The sequence below is a fragment of the Ursus arctos genome, unplaced genomic scaffold (genome assembly GCF_023065955.2).
Source record: "Ursus arctos isolate Adak ecotype North America unplaced genomic scaffold, UrsArc2.0 scaffold_10, whole genome shotgun sequence".
Lineage (NCBI taxonomy): Eukaryota > Metazoa > Chordata > Mammalia > Carnivora > Ursidae > Ursus > Ursus arctos.
Genome location: NW_026622764.1, coordinates 50,324,269 through 50,344,206, shown reverse-complemented (window position 1 = coordinate 50,344,206; position 19,938 = coordinate 50,324,269). Strand labels below are relative to the sequence as shown.

The 19,938-nt window shown below is 35.7% G+C and overlaps 1 protein-coding gene across 4 annotated transcripts in view; it reads left to right on the top strand.

Annotated features, from left to right (window-relative positions):
• The window catches only part of VWA8 (von Willebrand factor A domain containing 8), a 336,953-nt gene that overhangs the window by 84,972 nt on the left and 232,043 nt on the right, over positions 1-19,938 (top strand). The gene's annotated exons all lie outside the window — the stretch shown is intronic.

The following is a 19,938-nucleotide window of genomic DNA, read 5'->3' as shown; positions in this document are numbered from 1 at the left end:
TGTTACTGTCTTCCTGTTCCTTTTATGGGCAATTGAGGGCTTTTTTTAAGGAGAACCAAACAAATGGGTGATATTACTCTATAACGGGTTGATAAACTCGTTCTTTAAAGGACTGGACTGTAAATTTTTTGGTCTTTGTGGACCAAGTAGACCCCGTTGAAACAACTCAGCTCTGCTCTTGCAGTAGAAAAGCAGCCGTAGGCAATCCATGATGAATGAATGAGTGTGGCTGTGCTCCACCTTGTCACAGTTTTGGTGTTTTTTGTTTTTTTAAATTAAATTAAATTAAATTAAATTAAATTTTTATTTATTTATTTATTTGAGAGAGAGAGTGAGCACGAATAGGGGGAGGGACAGCGGGAGAGAGACAAGCTGACTCCCCACCGAGCAGGGAGCCAGAGACAGGGCTTGATCCCAGAACCCTGAGATCATGACCTGAGCCAAAGGTGGGTGCCTAACCGACTGAGACACCCAGGTACCCCTTTGGTGTTTTTTTTAAGTTAAGTTGTTTTTTGTTTTTTTGCTTTTATTGAGGTGCAATTCACATATAGTAAAATCAGTCCATTTTGACAAACACATTTGGTTGTATAACCACTATCACAATTGAGATAATGGGACATTTCCATCAGCTTAAAAAATTCCCTTGTGCCTCTTTGTAATCACCGCCTCCCTGACATGGGTAACCACTGATCTGTTTTCTATCCCTATTTTGCCTTTTCTAGAATGGTGTATAAATGGATTTAAACAGCCTTTTGAGTCTGGTTTCTTTCACTTATTAATGCATTTGAGATTCTTCCACGCTGTTGCATGTTTCAGTAGTGTGTTCTTTTTAATTGCTGAGAAACTTTACACATTTTTATTGGTGTTTATGTCAGTACTTCTGTGTGTTCCTGCTACAGTAGCTTTACCTCTGGGGCTTAGCCCTTCTTACCTCGGTTATCAAAACTAACTTTCTAGGCTTTCCACCTGTTTCCAGCCTGGGTTTTTCCCAATCCATCCTTCCAACACTGAATTTTGTTCTTTCTAATTTTCCCCCTGCTTTAAGCCTTTGAATCACTTCTAATGGTTTGGAAGATAATATTCAAATTCTGCTGCTTAGCACACTGCTTTTTTTTTTTTTTTTTTTTTTTTTTGGCCTCTCCAAACCTCTCCTTGCCAGGTTTGAGGCTTCAACCCGTGTAGCTAACGTTCATCTTTTAACTCCAGCCATAAAGAATGGTTTGTGGTCTCTTCAACATGACTTGCTGTGTGAGGCCGCCACACTTTCCTGCTTTTCTCATGCTGTATGAACCTCCTTTTCCTGTGGACCAGTTTGCTTACTCTTCACAATTTAGCTCCACTGCTGCTATCTCTGCATTTTCTGACAAGTCCCCAGTTTGATTTGTATGTACTCCCTGTGTGTTTCATAGGCTCTTAAATCTGTGGTTCTGTACTGTAATGATACTGTATTTCATTCAGGCCAATATGCCATCAGTTGTAAGACATGCCATTATTTTGTGTTCTGCTAAGAAAGTTGTGTAGCAAATAAAATTAGGACATGACTTTATCAGTTAGCGTTTTTATTTTATTCTTAATGAAAGAACTCTTTTAGACTTAATTTAGATCATATATCTCTTGTGCATGCAGAAAAAAAAATATAAATGCAATAAATGGTGGAAATATTTTTAAAACTTCTTCACCTTCAGTCTGACTCTTTTAAAGCATTTTTTGATTCAGGTGTAGATGTTTATGTTGTTTCACATAATATTCTCCACATCATCTGTGCTCTGTCAAGAACAGAGTGCTCTTCCGTTATTTCCAGGATATTCTTCCAAGCTACTGGTAGCTATTTGGGTTTTGATACTGGTACTTTCTTGATTTTAACAGAAGGGGTTGATCGAAATGTTTTAAGGCAATGGCTATGACTCATATTCTTTTCCCAAGTGGTCTTTAATTTGTTGACCAAAACATGAATGGATTATAGTTCCCCTTTTTTGCCACAAACAGATATACAAAACCAAGTTCAGACATGGGCAGAGAATAATTAGCTGGCCAGCAGATGTAAGATTCTGTCCATTGAAGGTGCATCCTGATTTCAGGGATATTAAAACGTAAAAAGTGTTTATCTTGGAGTTGATGGAATTTAGCTGTTTGTCTCTCCTGTCGTTTGCAAACTCCTTGGGGGGGAAGGACAACGTGCTGTTCCACAATTAGATACCCTTCATGGGCATATAGTAGATGTCAAGATGAAAAAGTAAAACTTACAAATCCTATATCCTTTGTGAATTTTGTAATAGTGTAAACTAAGTGCTGTTATCTTTACATAGCCATCTTTCTCATTCTTCCTCATTGTATTTGCATATTATTCTCTCATATGGACAGACCATAGTTTATCTAACCAATCTCCTATATATGGATAATTGGTTTTATTCCCAATGTTGTATAATTACACATGAAGTTGCAGTGAATAACTTTGTGCCTATGTGTTTTTATATTGTTAGAAGTGTATCTTCAGGATTAATTCCTAGAAGTGGGATTGTGAGGTCGATAGATAAATGCATGGGTAGTTTTGTTAGGAATTGCCAAATTTTCCTCTATAAACATGATACCATTTTGCTTTCTCATCAACAATGCCGACAGGGCTACCAAGCTTTTTAATGGTTGCCAGTTTGATGCTTTGAAATGGTATCTAAGGAGTAGTTTTAATTTGCATTTCTTATATTAGGGAGAGAGAATTGAAAATCATTTCATTTTTTTTTTAAAGGTTTTATTTATTTATTTGTCAGAGAGAGAGAGAGCACACAAGCAGGGGGAGCAGCAGGCAGAGGGAGAAGCAGGCTCCCCGCTGAGCAAAGAGCCTGATAGGGGTCTCTGGGGGATCATGACCTGAGCCGAAGGCAGACACTTAACCAACTGAGCCACCCAGGCATCCCTGAAAATCATTTATAATTTTAAGGAACATTTTATCATGTCTTTTCTTACTAAATTACCTTTTCTTTTTTTTTTCCCCCATTTTTCTATTGAGTGTTTGGCTTTTTTTCCCCTTCTGTTTTTGAGTTCTTAATGTATTAGCCATTTTGCTTTTTGTCTGGGATATATGCTGCATGTATTTTTTCTCAGTGTCAGTTGTCCTTTGGCTTTATCTATGCATACGTTTTTTTTGCCCCATAAAATTAAAGGTTTTTTTGTAGTTAGATTTATTAATATTTTGTTTTATTACATCTAGGTTTTGAATCATGGTTAGAAAGCCTTTCCTTATACCCAGTTCATGAAGGAATTCACCTATGCCTTTTTCAGCTTCTAGATTGGACTCTCTCCAGTCCTTGCACATAGCGCCTTCTGTTTCAGAGCCAGCAACGGAGCACTGAGTCCTTCTCGTGCTGCCCTCTCTCTCTCTGACCACAGCTGGGAAAGGTCCTGCAGCTTTAGGGACGCATGTCATAAGATTGGGCCCACATGGGTAATCCAGGGTAATCTCCCCTTCTTAAGGTCCTTCATTTAGTCATATCTGCAAAGTTCTTTTTGTCATACAGAGTAACATATTCACAGACTCTTGGACATCTTTGTGTAGGAGTATTATTCTGCCTACCACCCTGACCATTTTAGAAGATCACGCTACTGAAAGTATTACCATTCATGGTATTTGAGTTACAAATATAGCACACCTGTATCAGCCAATACAGTGTTCATATCCATGGTGATTCTCTCTGTAGCTACAAGCACCTGATTTCATCATCATATTTTTGGTGTAGTTGTGACCATATATTTGTTGAAGTTATGTAGTATTTTATAACAAGTTATTTTCCTTGTACTAAAGTTTAGGCATTATCCTATATTTTTATTTGAAATTATGTATGTAGGTGCATTGTATTACCCGTGGATTTTTTCAAGCTTATAAAGCAAACGTTCAAAGGTAGTGTTTTAAAATAGGGGTATTAAGCCCAACAGAATTGAGAACCAGTGGGCTAGACCACAGTACAGTGCTTGGCATGAAGAAGATATTCAGGGAAATATGCACCATCTTTGAGGCTTGGGAAATCTAAAAATATTTTAAGTGGAATGACTTTTATTTTTATGTATGTCAGGGATAGGTGTGATTATTCAGACATTGTTCTCATTCTCCCCATTAAAACATTTAAGAGCTTTTCTATTTATAGAGTTCTGTAATGTAGAAAAAGCGAGAGAATTATTTAGATAAACTCCTGATTTCTGAGAACAGGTTCTTATAGGATAAAGCCGGAGACTCTGTTTTGAGACAAATTCATTTCAGTTCTAGAATTATAATTTTCTATGTATTTCTATGTCTTTCCAAAATAAAGTTTTGTGATGACCTAATAACCTTTCTGTAGCCTCTTTGAAGTGATCAAAGTGATTTACCAAAAGTTAACCGACTAGTTACTCTAAAATATGCCAGTAAAGTGGAATTTCCTGACTTTCAGAATTAAGGATGAGAAATGTTAAGTGCCAGAGTTTATACCTGAAATTAGCCAAAGCTTGTACAATAGTTTCTAGCTTATTAATTTTCAAGCCTTTTTTTTTTTTTTTTTTTTGCCTGCTTGATTGTACATCTTTAAAAACAATAAGCAGCAGACAATGAGGATCACTCTGAGATAAGAGGGAACTGGGTTGAGGCCCTACGCTACCATCTGTTTTTATTTGGAATGCTTTCCATCACATTAGCTTGATTGGTTTTAGCATGCTAGTGTTGTCACATCAGTTTGTTTTTCAGTATTGGTCTGTTTTTCTACTTGCTAGCTTTTTAAAAACAACATAATGGAATGGAGGAATTTCAAAAAATTAATGGTTGTCTTCAACTGATAGAAATGCATCTTAACAGCGTGTTATTTCTATAACTGAAACTTTGTAAAATACATCTCAGGCTCTTATTTTGACAGACATAGTCAAAAGTTGAGTGTAATGACACTTGGAGTATTTTACATTAAGCTCATAACTAGAACTACTTGGAGCATGTATATGACAGGACATAGCACAAAGTTATGTATTGAAAAGGCAAGATATTGGCTGGTTTAACTTGATATCTTTTCAACTTATATGTTGTAAAAAATGCAAAGTGTGCCTTAAAATTTAACTGTGCAATTATAGAGGTTCATTTAGAAGAAACAGCCTTATCTTGCACAAATTTGCCATTTAAAAGGGCATAGGTTTGTAGTATTTGCTAGCTTTTTAAAAACAACATAATGGAATGGAGGAATCATTTGCTTTTTTAAAAAAGTATCCAAATTTGTTATTCAAATCTTTTGTAATTTTTTTGAACTATGCACTGGACTCCTTATTTAATTGAAACCGTGTACTTCTTAAGTAATAGACAAAATCTTTTGTTATCTTAGCAAATTTAGTTATCATGAGGTATTTATTAGATTTCTAAAAACACAGTAGGAGGCCTTTGGGCATGTGTATAAAAATAAACATTATGTTAAAACCAAATCCATTAGCCCAGGGAAGAAAACAAGTGACCAAGGAATCCTACCAAATAAGGAACTTAAGCCTGAAAGGTATTTCATTTACCATCCTTGGTGATCCAAAAACATGGGATCTGTAAGCTTGAAGAGGGAAGGATTTGCAAATTTGGGGATTCTCTGTGGAATAGCTCCAAACTGAAGGACTCTATGTAACGAAGTCTGGTACTGTTGGTAAGAACACATTGTTATACTCGATCATCTCTGTTAGTCAGTACTTGTTTTAAATGTACTTTGCAGTAATTTTAATTAGGGGTCTTGGGGCAATTTTTTTTCTTTTTAATTTTTTGACACGATGTTATATAGTTTCAGGTGTACAACATAGTGATTCACATTCTGTGTATGTTATGCTATGTTCACCACAGGTGTAGCTACCATCTGTCACCCTCCAACACTATTACAACATTACTGACTATATTCCCTATGCTACTACTAATTTCTGGGTATTCATTTTGTATCCTGCAACTTTACCGAATTTATTTATGACTCCTAATAGTTCTTTGGTGGAGTCTTGAGGGTTTTCTATGTATAATATCATTTCATCTGCAGGTAGTGACAGTTTAACTTCTTCTTTATCAATATGGATGCCTCTTTCTTCTTTTTCTTGTCTGAGTGCTATGGCTTCAACTTTCAGTACTATGTTGAATAAAAATGGTGAGAGGTGGGCATCCTTATCTTTTTCCTGATCTTGGAAAGCTCTCAGTTTTTCACCATTCAGTATGATGTTTGCTGTAAGTTTTTCATATATGGTCTTTATTATGTTGAGGTACAGTCCCTCTAAACCTACTTTTTTGAGAGTTTTAATCATGAACGAATGTTGAATTTTGTCAAATGCTTTTTTTTTGCATCTATTGAGATGATCATGATTTTTATCCATCATTTTGTTAATGTGGTGTATCATGTGGACTGATTTGCAAATATTAAATTGATCATGGTGAGTGATCCATTGAATGTGTTGTTGGATATTGGCCTGTAGTTTTCCCTTTTGTGATGTCTTTGTCTGGTTTTGGTATCAGGGTAATTTTAGTGTCACAGAATGTATTTAGAAGCTTTCCTTCCTCTTCCATTTTTTGGAATAGTTTGAGAAGAATGGGTACTAACTCTTCTTTAAATGTTTGGTAGAATGAAGCATGAGAGACTATGGACTCTGGGAAACAAACTGAGGGCTTCAGAGGGGAGGGGGGTGGGGGAATGGGATGGACTGGTGATGGGTAGTAAGGAGGGCACGTATTGCATGGTGCACTGGGTGTTATGCGCAACTAATGAATCATCGAACTTTACATCAGAAACCAGGGATGTACTGTACGGTGACTAACATAATATAATAAAAAAACATTAAAAAAATAAAATAAATGTTTGGTAGAAATCACCTATGAATACATCTGGTCCTGGGTTATTATTTTTTGGTAGTTCTTTGATTACCAATTCAACTTTGTTACTAGTAATTGCTCTGGTCAGATTTTCTATTTCTTCCTGATTCAGTTTTGGAAGATTGTATGTTTTTAGGAATTTATTCATTTCTTCTAGGATGTCCAATTTGTTGACATATAGCTTTTCATAGTGTTCTCCTATAATCCTTTGTATTTCTGTGGTGTCAGTTCTTCTCTATTTATTTAGGTCCTTTCTCATTTTTTCTTGATGAGTCTGGCTAAGGGTTTATCAGTTTTGTTTATCTTTTCAAAGAACCAGTTCTTGGTTTCATTGATTTTTTTCTATTTTTATTTATTTATTTTTGGTCTCTGTGTCCATTATTTCTGATCTGATCTTTATTATCTCCTTCCTTCTACTCACCATGGGTTGGTTTGTTCTTCTTTTTCTAGTTCATTTAGATATGTAAAGTTAGATTGTTTATTTGAGCTTTTTCTTGTTTCTTGAGATAAGTCCATATTGCTATATATTTCCCTCTTAGAACTGTTCTCGCAATTTTGGACCATTGGATGTATGTCATTTGTCTCCATGTATTTTTTTATTTCTTCTTTGATTTCTTCATTGACCCTTTGGTTGTTTAGTATTGTTTAATCTCCACATGTTTGTGTTTTTTTCTTGTGATTGATTTCTAGTTTCATACTGTTGTGGTCAGAAAAGATGTGTGGTATGATTTCGGTCTTCTTACATTTATTGAGACTTGTTTTATGGCCTAACGTGTGATCTGTTCTGGAGAATATCACATGTGCACTTGAAAGGAATGTGTCATCTGTTGTTTTTGGATGGAATGTTCTGTATGTGTCTGTTAAGTTCATTTGGTCTAATGTGTCATTCAAAGACACTGTTTCCTTATTGATTTTCCTTACATCCATTGATGTAAGTTGGGTGTTAAAGTTCCCTACTGTTACTGTGTTGCCATTAATTTCTCCCTTTGTATTCAGTAATCTTTGTTTGATGTATTCAGGTGTTCCAGTGTTGGGTGAAGAGATATTTACAATTGTTATATCCTTTTGTTGGAGTGATCCCTTTATTATTTTGTAATGCCCTTCTTTATTTCTTGTTATAGTTTTTGTTTTAAAATCTGTTTTGTCTAAGTATTGCCACTCTGGCTTTTTTTTTTTTTTTCATGTCCATTTGCATGGTAAATGTTTTTCCATCCCTTCACTTTAATTTTGTATGTGTCTTCATGACTGAGGTGAGTTTCCTGTAGGCAGTATGTAAATGGGTCCTTTTTTTTTTTTTTTTTTAATCTTTTGTGCCACCCTGTATCTTTTGATTGGAGCATTTAGGCCATTTATGTTTAAAGTAATTATTGATAGGTATGTACTTATTGCCATTTTGTTCATTGTTTTCTGGTAGTTTTTGTAGTTCTCTGTTCCTTCCTTGCACTCTTTCTTTGTGATTGATGAATTTCTGTAGAGTGGTGGGATTTCTTTCTCTTTATTATTTTTTGTTTTTGTATATATTATAGTTTTGGATTTGTGGTTACCATGAGGTTCATTTATAACATCCTAAATATATAGCAGTCTATGTTAAGTTGATGGTCATTTAAGCTCAAATACATTCTAAAAAAAAACAAAACCAAAAACACCCTTTTTTTATTCCTTCCTCCATGTTTCATATATGTGCTGTTACAGTTTATATCTTTTTATTCATAATTTTCTGAAAATTAATTATGGCCACTTATTTTCTACCTTTAAGTCCTTAGGGCAATATTTTAAGGGTCCTTAGTATTTTATAGTCATCAAAGATCACAGCAAGAATGAGGAGTTTGCTAGAGGTTAATGAGATTAGTGATGATGTTATATGTCTGTATTCTTTTTGTGAGGAATACGTCAAAAAAGGAAAGAAAGAAGGATATAACTCTGATTTGATCTTGAAATTCACAATTTTTGGATGTACAGTGTATTTTGCAAACATATTTTATTTTTGGAAATAAAAAGTATATACATCCTCTCAGCTTTATTGTCTGGTTGCCTTTGGTGAATCTGAAATACTTTGTTTTTCTATTTTTCCCCTGTTAAAAAAATACAACTATGCAGGATCCAAACCACTTTCTGAATGTGTAGAACTTTATTGCTGATTTATAAGCCAGTCTCATAGTAGAAACAGGGCTTTCTGAGGTATTTGAAATGAAAGCTATTTGACAAAACCATAGAAACAGTCAAAAAAGGACAGCAGGGTGCCTGGGTGGCTCAGTCGGTTAAGCATCTGCCTTCGACTCAGGATCGAGTCCCGCATTGGACTCCCTGCTCAGTGGGGAGTCTGCTTCTCCCTCTGTCCCTCTCCCCCCTGCTCAAGTGCTCTCTCTGTCAAAAAAAATAAATAAAATCTTTAAAAAAAAAAAAAAAGGATAGCAAAGGGAAAGGTATTCTTTAACAGAGTTCATTGAGTGCTTCTGGGGACTTAGAGTTGAAGTAGCTTGGAATTTAAGATGGTAGAAGCTGCCACATTCCTGATTTTATACCCTATGGACTACTGGTAAGAGATTAACAATCTGAAGAGGGTCTTTGGCCATTCCCAGCTCCTGTGAGGCTTCCTGTGGTTCCTTTAAACTCTACCGTAATTAGGTAGCTGTGGGCAGACAGCCTCTGCACAGGAGAGGACTGATGTCCATTGTGCCCTCACATAGGTGGGAAGGTGAGCAAGGTGAAGTTGACCTGCTACCTCCACCAGCCTATTTCTCGAATCTTAGCAAGCCTCTTTCTGTGCTGCTTCAGGCAGGAGACTCCACACTTATCCTTAATGACCCTCTTTGAATCCATCAACTCTTCCCTATCTCCCACCTAATGAATAAGTGTTCAGCTCCCTGCTGTACAGTGTCTGCCATGGGGATCAGTTCAGAGAGAGCAGCTTTAGTTTTGTTAGGAAAGTCCCAAAGGGGACACATTAGGCTGATCAAAAGAATTGTCAAGCAATGCAGCCATGACACACTTCTTAGCCTCCCCCCCATCTCCCCTAACCCCCACAGCCAGTTAGTAGTCTAGCATCATTTGCTTTTTGTAGGATCCACTATAGCTATGCACATCTCCAAGTAGCTCTAACCCACTATCTCTAGACCTATTGTTGAGAATTTGGTGGAAAATATATTTGGCATATGGAACTTCACTTAGGATTTTTAAGAACATATCAGTTATGTGGTTGAATATTTGTAGATATTTCTTTCTCAGTCTCTTGTTTTGGTGAGAACATTGAAATTCCACTCTCTTAGAATATATCAATTATATAATACTATAGTCATCACATTTTACATTGTCACTTCAGATCTTATCTTTTTTTTCCTCAAAGATTTTATTTATTTGAGAGAGAGAGAGCATGCGCACATGCACCAGCAGGGTGGGGGAGGGGCAGAGAGAGAGGAAGAAGCTGACTTCCCACCGACAGAGAGCCCAGCATGGGGCTCGATCTCAGGACCCTGAGATCATGACTTGAGCTGAAGGCAGACGCTTAACCAACTGAGCCACTCAGGTGCCCGGATCTTATTCATCTTATACCTGAAAGTTTGTATCATTTTACCAATTTCTCCATATTTCCCTCACCTCCCAGCCCCTGACAACCAAAACACTTTTCTCCATTTTTTTGTTTTTGTGTTTTTTTTTTAGATTTCACATATAAGTGATACCATAGAGTATTTATTTTTCTTTGTTTGGCTTATTTCACTTAGCATAATGCCCTTGGGGCCCATCCATGTTTGTCACAAATGGCAGGACTCCCTGCTTTCTCATGGCTGAATAATATTCTATTATATGTATTAAAAACATTTTCTTTATCCATTCATCCATGGATGCACACTTAGGTTGTTTCCTTTTTTCTTGGCTCTTGTTAATAATGTTGCAGTGAACACAGGAGTACAGAGTTCTCTTAGTATCCTGTTTTCATTTTCTTTGGATATATACGTAGAAGTGGGATTGCTGGAGCATATGGTAGTTATATTTTGAATATTTTGAGGAACCTCCATACTGTTTCCATAGTGGCTATACCAATTTATATTCCCACCAACAGTGCAGAAGTGTTCTCTTTTCTCTACATCTTTATCAACGTTTGTTATCTCTTGTCTTTTTGGTAATAGCAGGTGTGAGGTGATCTCATTGAGGTTTGATTTGCATTTCCAGGTTCGTGATGCTGAGCACTTTTTCTTGTACCTGTTGGTATTTAGAAAAATGTCTATTCAGGTCCCCATTTTTAAATCAGATTGTTTGTTTTTTTCCTATGGAGCTGTATGAGTTTTTTATATATTTTGGATATTAACCCCTTATCAGATACATGATTTACAAATATTTTTTCTCATTCAGTTAGTTGCCTTTTCATTTTGTTGGTTTTCTTTGCTGTGCAGAAGCTTTTTCTTTTTCTTTTGATGTAGTCCCACATGTTTATTTTTGGGTTTGTTGCCTTTGCTTTTGGTCACATTCAAAAAATCCAAGGACAATGTCAAGGAGCTTACTGTCTATATTTTCTTCTAGGAGTTTTGTGATTTCAGGTCTTAACATTCAAGTGTTCAATCCATTTTGAGTTGACTTTTTGTGTATGGTGTAAGGTAGAGGTCCAGTTTCATTTCTTTGCGTATGGCTCTACAGTTTTCCTCGTACCATTTATTGAAGAGAATATCCTTTCCCCAATGTATGTTCTTGACTCATTTGTCATAAATTTATTCACCATGTATGTGTGGGTTTATTTCTGGGCTCCGTATTCTATTCCATTGATCTGTGTGTGTGTTTTTTTATGCCAATATCATACAGTTTTTATTACGATAGCTTTGTGATATAGTTTGAAATCAAGAAATGTGATGCCTCCAGCTTTGTTCTTTCTCAAGACCTTTTGGCTGTTCAGTGCCTTTTGTGGTTCCGTACAAGTTTTAGGATTGTTTGCTCCATTTCTGTGAAAAATGCCATTGGAATTTCGATAGGGATTACATTGAATCTGTAGACTGCTTTAGGCTTTGGAATTTTTTAACAATACTAATTCTTTCAGCTCATGAGCATGGAATATCTTTCCATTTATTTGTGTTGTCTTCACTTCCTTTCGTTAATATCTTACAGTTTTAGTTTACTTATTTTAAAATTTATCTCTTGGTGAAAACATTTTAGTTATACACTCTTTTGTAGATATTTAATTTGAGATATTAAACAAGTGTAGATACTTAATTAGAAGATATTGCATCCCATAATCTATTCTCTAAAGAATAGTGGAAGTAAATCAGATCATGTCATTTCCCTGCTTAGAATCTTTCAATAGCCTCCTATGATACATAGAATAAAGTTAAGGACTCCTTACCCTGGCTTATGAGCCCTCCATCAATGCTTTTCAACCTTGGCTGCCTACTAGAATCACCTAAGGAACTCTGAAAAACTTCCAGTGTCCAGGCCCTATCACCAGATGGTCTGAGTGGTTGGTCTGAGTGGAACCCAGACTTCAGTATTTTTCCAAAAGCTACTTAGTAGTTCCAACAGGCAGCCAAAGTTGAGAACCACTGTCCGTGCCTTCCTCTCCAGCCTTCTCTCTCCCTGCTGGACCCTCTACTGATTATGCTTCGGCCTCACTGGCTGCTTTCAGTCCCTTAAATCCATCTAGCTTTTCTCCTTTAGGATTTTGCACAGGCTGTTGCCTCAGCCTCAAATACTCTAACCTCTGATCTTCTCATGGCCTCTCGTCTGTCAGATTGCAACTTCAATATACTTAGAGAAGGCATCCTTGACCCACCAAGTTATGTGCTATCACATTACCTGGTATTTTCTACAGAGCACTGACCCCCTACGTGATCTTTTTTCTTAGTTGTGTCTCCTCCCTCCCTTCTTTCCTTCTTGTCCTCTGTCCCCTTTCCTTTGTCTGTTTTTGTTCTCTTCCCCCTGGAATGTAAGGACCATGTTTATCTGTTCCACTGCTATATCCTCAGCACCTGGAACAGTGACTTGCATGTAGAAAGCAGTCAATATATGAAGGAGTGGAAAATAATTTTGAAAAATACACATTCTTTTTAAAGGACCAGCTCAAATCTGACCTTTGTCAACTTTTCTTTACTAATCCCTACTTGTTTCCATATTATCTTTTCTTTAAATCCTAAAACAAGAATTTTTTCTATCATATAGTATCGTCACTTGATTTCTATTAATGTCTTGAACTGTGAACTTAGACTTATTGTTAAATTTAAAATTTAATGTATTTATATATTTTTTTCTTCATTTAGTTCTGATTCAGCTGTCATTTATCAAATACCCACTAGGTGCCAGACATCTCATTTAATTCTAAAGTTGTTTTCCTCACATCATCCATTTATTGTATTATAAGGAAGTGGCAGATTTGAAATTGACACTCTGCTTTCCTCATACTGTACCTGCTACTTCCATGTTGGCTGACCAGACGGGGTTTGAGCGCGGCTGAATGAGGCCAAATGCCATATCTGTTTTAGGTGTCTTTACTGAATACCGAACTGCTTATTAGTACTTACAACAACCTTGATTTTATATCTTGTTACTTGCTTTTAAAAACTAATATAATGTAAGGCAAATGTCATTCCAAATATTTAAGCTAGAATTGATTGTAACTTTCCCACGTGTTCATCTAACAGAGTCATACACTTGAGATAAAATGCAGCAGAGTTTGCCGTACCATTTGAATAAAATGGGGTTCTTCAGTTTGTGTGTTGCTGGGGTTCTACTCAGTAACATCTCTGCTTTTTACCTTACTTTTGGAAGTCTTTTCACACTCTTTCATAGACTTTGTTGTCCATGAGCATTTCTGCACCAGCTCTTTAATAAGTTGGCTTATTCTTAAAATATTATTATCCTTAGGTTGTGGTTTTTGTTGTGGACAGTAGAATCCATCCTGGCTATCTAATACTGAGAGGGACTTATCACTGGGTATTAGGTAGCTTGCAGAGTTTCTGGGAAGACAGGGAACAGTGTTTAGATTTTATCCAGGTAGGAATGAGAGAGCTGGGAGGGTTTCAGCCATGGCTGTAGTAGAAGAACAGGTCCCCTGGAGCCGGCTGCCACCTCCCTCTCCTTGCTCACTGCCGATTTTTCTGTTCCCAGTTGTGTGTATGTGAGAATGCTTAATAGAACCTGGGTCACCAACAGAACTTTAGTTGTAAAGCATCTAAGAAATGGTGTTTCTCGTTTTCTAGCCTCTGCAGTACAGGAAGATTAGAAGGGTATTTGATTGGGTATCTTCGATGGATATAAAAAATCTGACTTTTTTTGTACATACACTGACCTGGACTTACGTTTTATTTTGCAACTTTATTAAGATGTTCTTTTGTTGGATCAGTTGTTAGTGAGACAGTGGGTTTGACTTCTGGTTAGCTTCTGTAAGAAGGATTTTGTTCTTTGTTCATAGAATAAGTGTTTAACCAGAGCAGATCATCTTGAATAGATCCCACTGGTTATAATGAAGAGAGTTATAAATGATTCAAAATCAGCTTCTTCCCATCCATAGCAGAGTCACTTAAAACGATCATGGTAGGCTTACGTATACGTCATCGTATACATGAAGCATTTATTATACGTGTGACAAGTTAAAAATAGGTCTTTAAGAGAAGAACTTGGGGGAGAAGCATGGAAAAGTTTCCAGATAATTTTACTATATGTAAAATGAGAGGCTTCTTTAAGATCAAACATAAATGACACTGAGGAATGTTGGCAGCAGGCCTTGCATTCTGTTCACTGAGCATGCTTAGACTGTAGATAATGGCTTCATTTCTACTCTGGGACCTAAAAATTATTACCATTCTGTGTTTATACAATATTTATGCAGTTTTCTGCCACTAATAGGTATGGACATAATTAATCCCTTATTGCAAAATTGGTGGCTTACATCAGCTAGCCTTGGTGTATTCTTTGTTTCACTTAAATCCGAGATTTTCTTAATATTTATACTCTACTGGCAGGATATTTTTTGGCAGAATATTTTTGCTTATTTGAGCGCAACTTATTTGAGATAGACCCATAGAATTTCAGCTAGTTTCTTTTGGGAGGAAAAAAATCAATAATACTTAGCCCAATCAAAAAAAATGTGAATGCCCGCAGTGTATATTTTTGATTCAGAAATAAGAAAGTGAAGAATCATATCCACCTAGAAATATAATTACTGTTAGCCAAAGCATCTTTATTTTGATCTTTTACACATGTATACAAAGATGTTTTTAAACAACAGTGGAGACTAGCTGTGTTTGGGGACATTTTGGAAAGTGGTAACACCATAGTCACTACTTTCTCACTCTTCTCAAAGAACTTGATTGAGAAACAACGTTTGTGGAGGGCAGCCTAAGAGGTGTGCAATTGTTACATTCCTGTATTAACTCTCCAAGGTATCCATGTACTGATTCATCCAAGCTAGCTCTTTCACTGTGGAATTTCTTTTACTGAAATTTGTTGCTGTATTTATTGTAATAATATTTTTGAGGACAACCCAGATCCTCTTCTTATTAAGTGTGTCCTTGTTTGGGTAAGCTAACCCCTTCATACCTCCATTATCTCTTCTGTAAGATGAAGGCAGTTATTGTGTTTCTCTCTTAAGGTTATAAGGATTACATGAATTAATTTATTTTAAGTACTTGGTAAGCTCTAGTAAACTCTCTGTAAGTATTAGTGGCTATAATAATTGTTACTTCTATTTTTAACTCCTTAACACACTGTACTTTATATGATGACCTAACCCATGGAACAAATTTTTCTCTCTCTCACCATCAAAAATTATGATGCTGCTTCTTTTTTTGGTGTCAATGCTGTGGTTATATTATGTCACTCTTTTTGTGTGTGTTAGTAAAACCATTAGATTCACATTTTAAATTCTTCTTACAATACATATTTTGTGTATTATCTTTACCTTTCTTCATTTCATCTTCCCTTGTTTAGTTTTCTTTATCCACTTATTTCAAATTTTATAACATTATGCTATACATATTTTTATAAGCCAACTCAAGTACTTTCTGAAATTCTTCTGGGTTCATATATGTGGTGGGAAAGTGTGTTTAATCTAATTAAGGTCATATTCTGTATAGATTTTGATATCCTCCATTTACTATAATAATACAAATTGTCCACTAGAAAAATTATATATGTTTTATGCTGTAAAATTTTACTTTCTTATCAATATTCATATTTGAGATATAGCTTAAATTTCTTTTTATGCTAAAAACTTACTATAATATTTTCATTTACCTTTCTGAATGATATTATGCTTTGGAAAACTAATTCTAGTCTTATTCTAGGCCCTTGACACAGAAGATGCTTATTGAACTTATCAAACTAATGACGTACATCCAGGTTTCTCAAGGAAATGTCAGAAAAATTAGCATATATTATTCAAAAGTACTAAAAACCTATAAGCTTTATAATTACTTTAAGGTTCAGATCTGTTTTCTGATACATTTCATAAAGCCATGCTTCTCATTTTAATAGGACTTTTTTTCAGTAGGGTTTCTCCATTGCGAATCAAAAGAGCAAAATTACACAAAATAAAAATAAAAAAATAAAAGAGCAAAATTCCAAATGACACTGAATCTTAAGAGGTTTGTGGATGTTTTCCAGGGATCTGAATGAGAAGGTGAGGTGTTCAAGGTTAGACAATGGTAGCGCTAAAGGAACTGGATTTCATGTCCTGTTGTTTTAAAATTTTTAAGGAAATACAGAAAGAGGAAATGGTTCAGGCTCTATGATATCATTAGTACTATTTTTATTCTCATAAGTTCAAGAGTTTCAGGGATAAGAAAAATATATGCAAAAGTTGGGAAGTTCATCTTTTTTTAATTTTTATTAGTGTACTTTCAAAACAATCATATGGAGTAAGCATACTCCTTTTTAATTTTGCCCCTCCATTTGCTTTAGGGATGCATGTGTAGGCAGGAAGAATAAAGAAATGATATATTTTTAACAATTTCATGATACAGTATATGTTAAAATAAATACAAATATTACAATAATTTTATCGTACTAAAATCCAAATATTCTATAGATGGAGATGCTGTGACTCTATTTTAAAGATTAGCTTATTATTGAAATTAATTCATATCACTGACTCATTCAGACTGTGCCGAAAAAATTCTGTCAATAATTAGGTTTGATTAGGTTCAGTTGCACAGAAGCTCAGTTATATTTTGGTGTTCTTGCACTCTCACACAATCAAAAATAATTTCTGATTTTAATTAATATTATGGAAAGTGGAGCAATTATCTCTTTAAGGAAAAGCTGGAATCTTCATCTTTTCTCCTCATACAGGAATTTAATTATGAGAACTAGCAGCTTGTATTAAAAGGAGTGCTTTTTTCTTTCTCTCAGGAGGGTTTTTATTTTAATGTGAAAACATACTAGAAGTGAAGAATGACTCTTTTTTACCATGCGAGTCTGAAAGAGTTTAGGTGGTAAAACTGGACTGAGCTAGTCTTGTAAGAAATGCCAAGTGTTTTCCATTTTTTACTCCTGTTAGGATTGAAGAAAGGGAGAATATTTCTTGTCTGTAGTTGTGGTTGTCATTAGTGGTGCTGAGCTCTGTTATCTGTTAGTCCTTGTTGTGTAGCAACAAATAACTCATGCTTTACTTCGGTCAGAATAAGGGAGTCTCTAACTGCTAGGTTGTAAAAGAGGAGTCCTGGGTACTGGTTGTCTTTCTCGTCATCTGTACTAGTAAATATTTACTCATTTGAATGAGGCAACTGTTGTGGACAGTGTGTGAATTAACAAGGTGTGAAAGAATTTTGGAATCATCACCCAATGAAGGCAGTGCTTTTTCATAGCGTGCATAGAGCGGTGATTCAGGACATCTTGGTATGTGAGTAAGGAATTTTCTCTGTTGAAATTTTTTTAAAATGTTACCAGTTGCTAGCCTCATCTCCTTATGAGTCTGAGTATCTCCTGCCAGAGTCACATTCCTCATCTTCTTTTCCTGGGCCCACGCAAAAGACGCAAGAGCTAAAATGGGTCAGGAGACCATATATTTTCAATGTGAAGCTGGCATTTTCAAAGTTAACACCCATGCATTTCTTTAAAAATGTAGTATCAATGGGATGCTTTCTTCATGTTACCTCCTCTCTGAATACCAATAGGAATACTTGAAGGAAACGAGCCTTACTCTTTCCTCTTCTTTCTTCATTTTTTTCACCTTTTAATTTATACTATTTGTTACACATTTCATATATCTTCGTGTAATCTCATAATTCCTACTAGAATAAGAGAGGGGTATAAATAAATAGGATGAGACAAAATTTCACGTTGAGTTAATGTTTGTTTTTTAAAGCAGTGTTTCCCACCTGGGGGACATTTAATTTATCATCTATGTAATTAATGTCTGATAAAATCCAGGTGATAAGCCCCACCTTGGATCTACTACCCCAAGATCTGGGGTGATGGGGCCTATGCTTATGTATTTTCCAAAAGTTCCCCCAGCTATTTTTGATATGTATCTTTGATTTAGAACTACTGTGTCAAAGCATGTTTTCTGTTTGCTTTATTCTCTAGAACAATATATGATTAACTCTATACTGAATATTTTTCTGAAATAATTATTACCAAGAGTTTTCTTTAAATTTACCTGTTTTTTATATTAATTTTAAAAAGATTTGTGTGTATGTATTTGGTTGTTTTTCATAATTTGATTGTGAAAATGACCTGCAAACATTTATTTTGATTTGTCCTATTTTTCTTGTACAGGGATTCCCTTTCCTGTTCTTCTTCTGCTTCTTTTTTTTTCTTTTAAGGTTTTATTTATTTGAGAGAGAGAGAGAGCATGAGCAGGGGGGGGAGAGGGGCACAAGGCAAGGGAGAAGTAGACTCCCCGCTGACCAGGGAGCCCAAGGTGGAGCTCAATCCCAGGACCCCAGGATCATGACCTAAGCCAAAGGCAGATGTTTAACCAACTGAGCCACCCGGGTGCCCCTCCTTTCCTGCATACCCATGAATAGGAATGAGCTCATTCTCATCATAAGCTATCTCAGTAAACACTGATGGTGGTGCTCAGTTTAGTATTGCAACTATCATTGGCAGCTTAGAATGTTGTGCTCATATAGTTTGCATAGAATTTAAAGTTCATAGTTAAAAAATTAAATAAAATTAACGAATTAAGCCAAATTTTGATAATGTGTCAAAGCCAGACCTTTAGGGCTACAGAGACTTGGTGAGTTTGAATTTTATTATTCTCAGCTGTCTTTATGATTCAATATAAGCATATTCATACTTCCTAAGTCAGTACTTTTTTGGTAGTGAGAAAATTGAAATAACTAAGACTTATATTTTAATCTTGGTTTCAGTGTAGATTTGTTGCCCTTGTGAATATAAGCAAATTTTTTAGTTTTCTGTCCTCTTAAAACTGGAGTTGGATATCAAGGAATTTACAAAAGACTAAATTTTTGAATAAAATTGATTGTAGAAGTTGAAATTTTGTTTAAGTTGCACGGAAGCTTTCTGAAGCTGATAACAGAAAACAAACTAATATCTTCATCATTAATACATGTAAGATAAAATTGTTGATATTATATGGTACTCCACATTTTTAAAAATGGACATTTGTATGCCACTGCTGTTGATAGTTTGCTTAAATCTGTCACGCTGTTTTAGCGCTAACACATTGTGTGTGCGCTTTAAAAAATTGCTTATGGGTTGCCTGGGTGGCTCAGTCGGTTAAGTGTTTACATTCTGTTCAGGTCATGATCTCAGGGCCGTGGGATTGAGTCCCAGGGAGCCTGCTTCTCCCTTTGCCTGCTGCTTCCCCTGCTTGTGTTCTCTCTCTCTCTGTCAAATAATAAATAAAATCTTTTTTTAAAAGTTGCCTATAACTGCCATGCTGTTATTTGTCAACTCCTGTACCTCATCTGAACTGTCCTCCTCAGTTGCTCCATTTTTAAACCTCTTTAAATATACTGAGTCACTGTGATGGGTCCCTAGCATGGCCTTTCAGGAGAACTCAGCTGCAAGAAAATGGCTCAGGACTGATAAGCCTCTCCTCCCATTGAGTTTGTATGGCCTCTCATTCTTAAAAAAGAATTCACACATTTTGGTCCCCGCAAAAATAAAGCTGATCGAATTAAATTTCATTATAGTCAAGTGGCAATGACTGCCATCATCTGTATAGA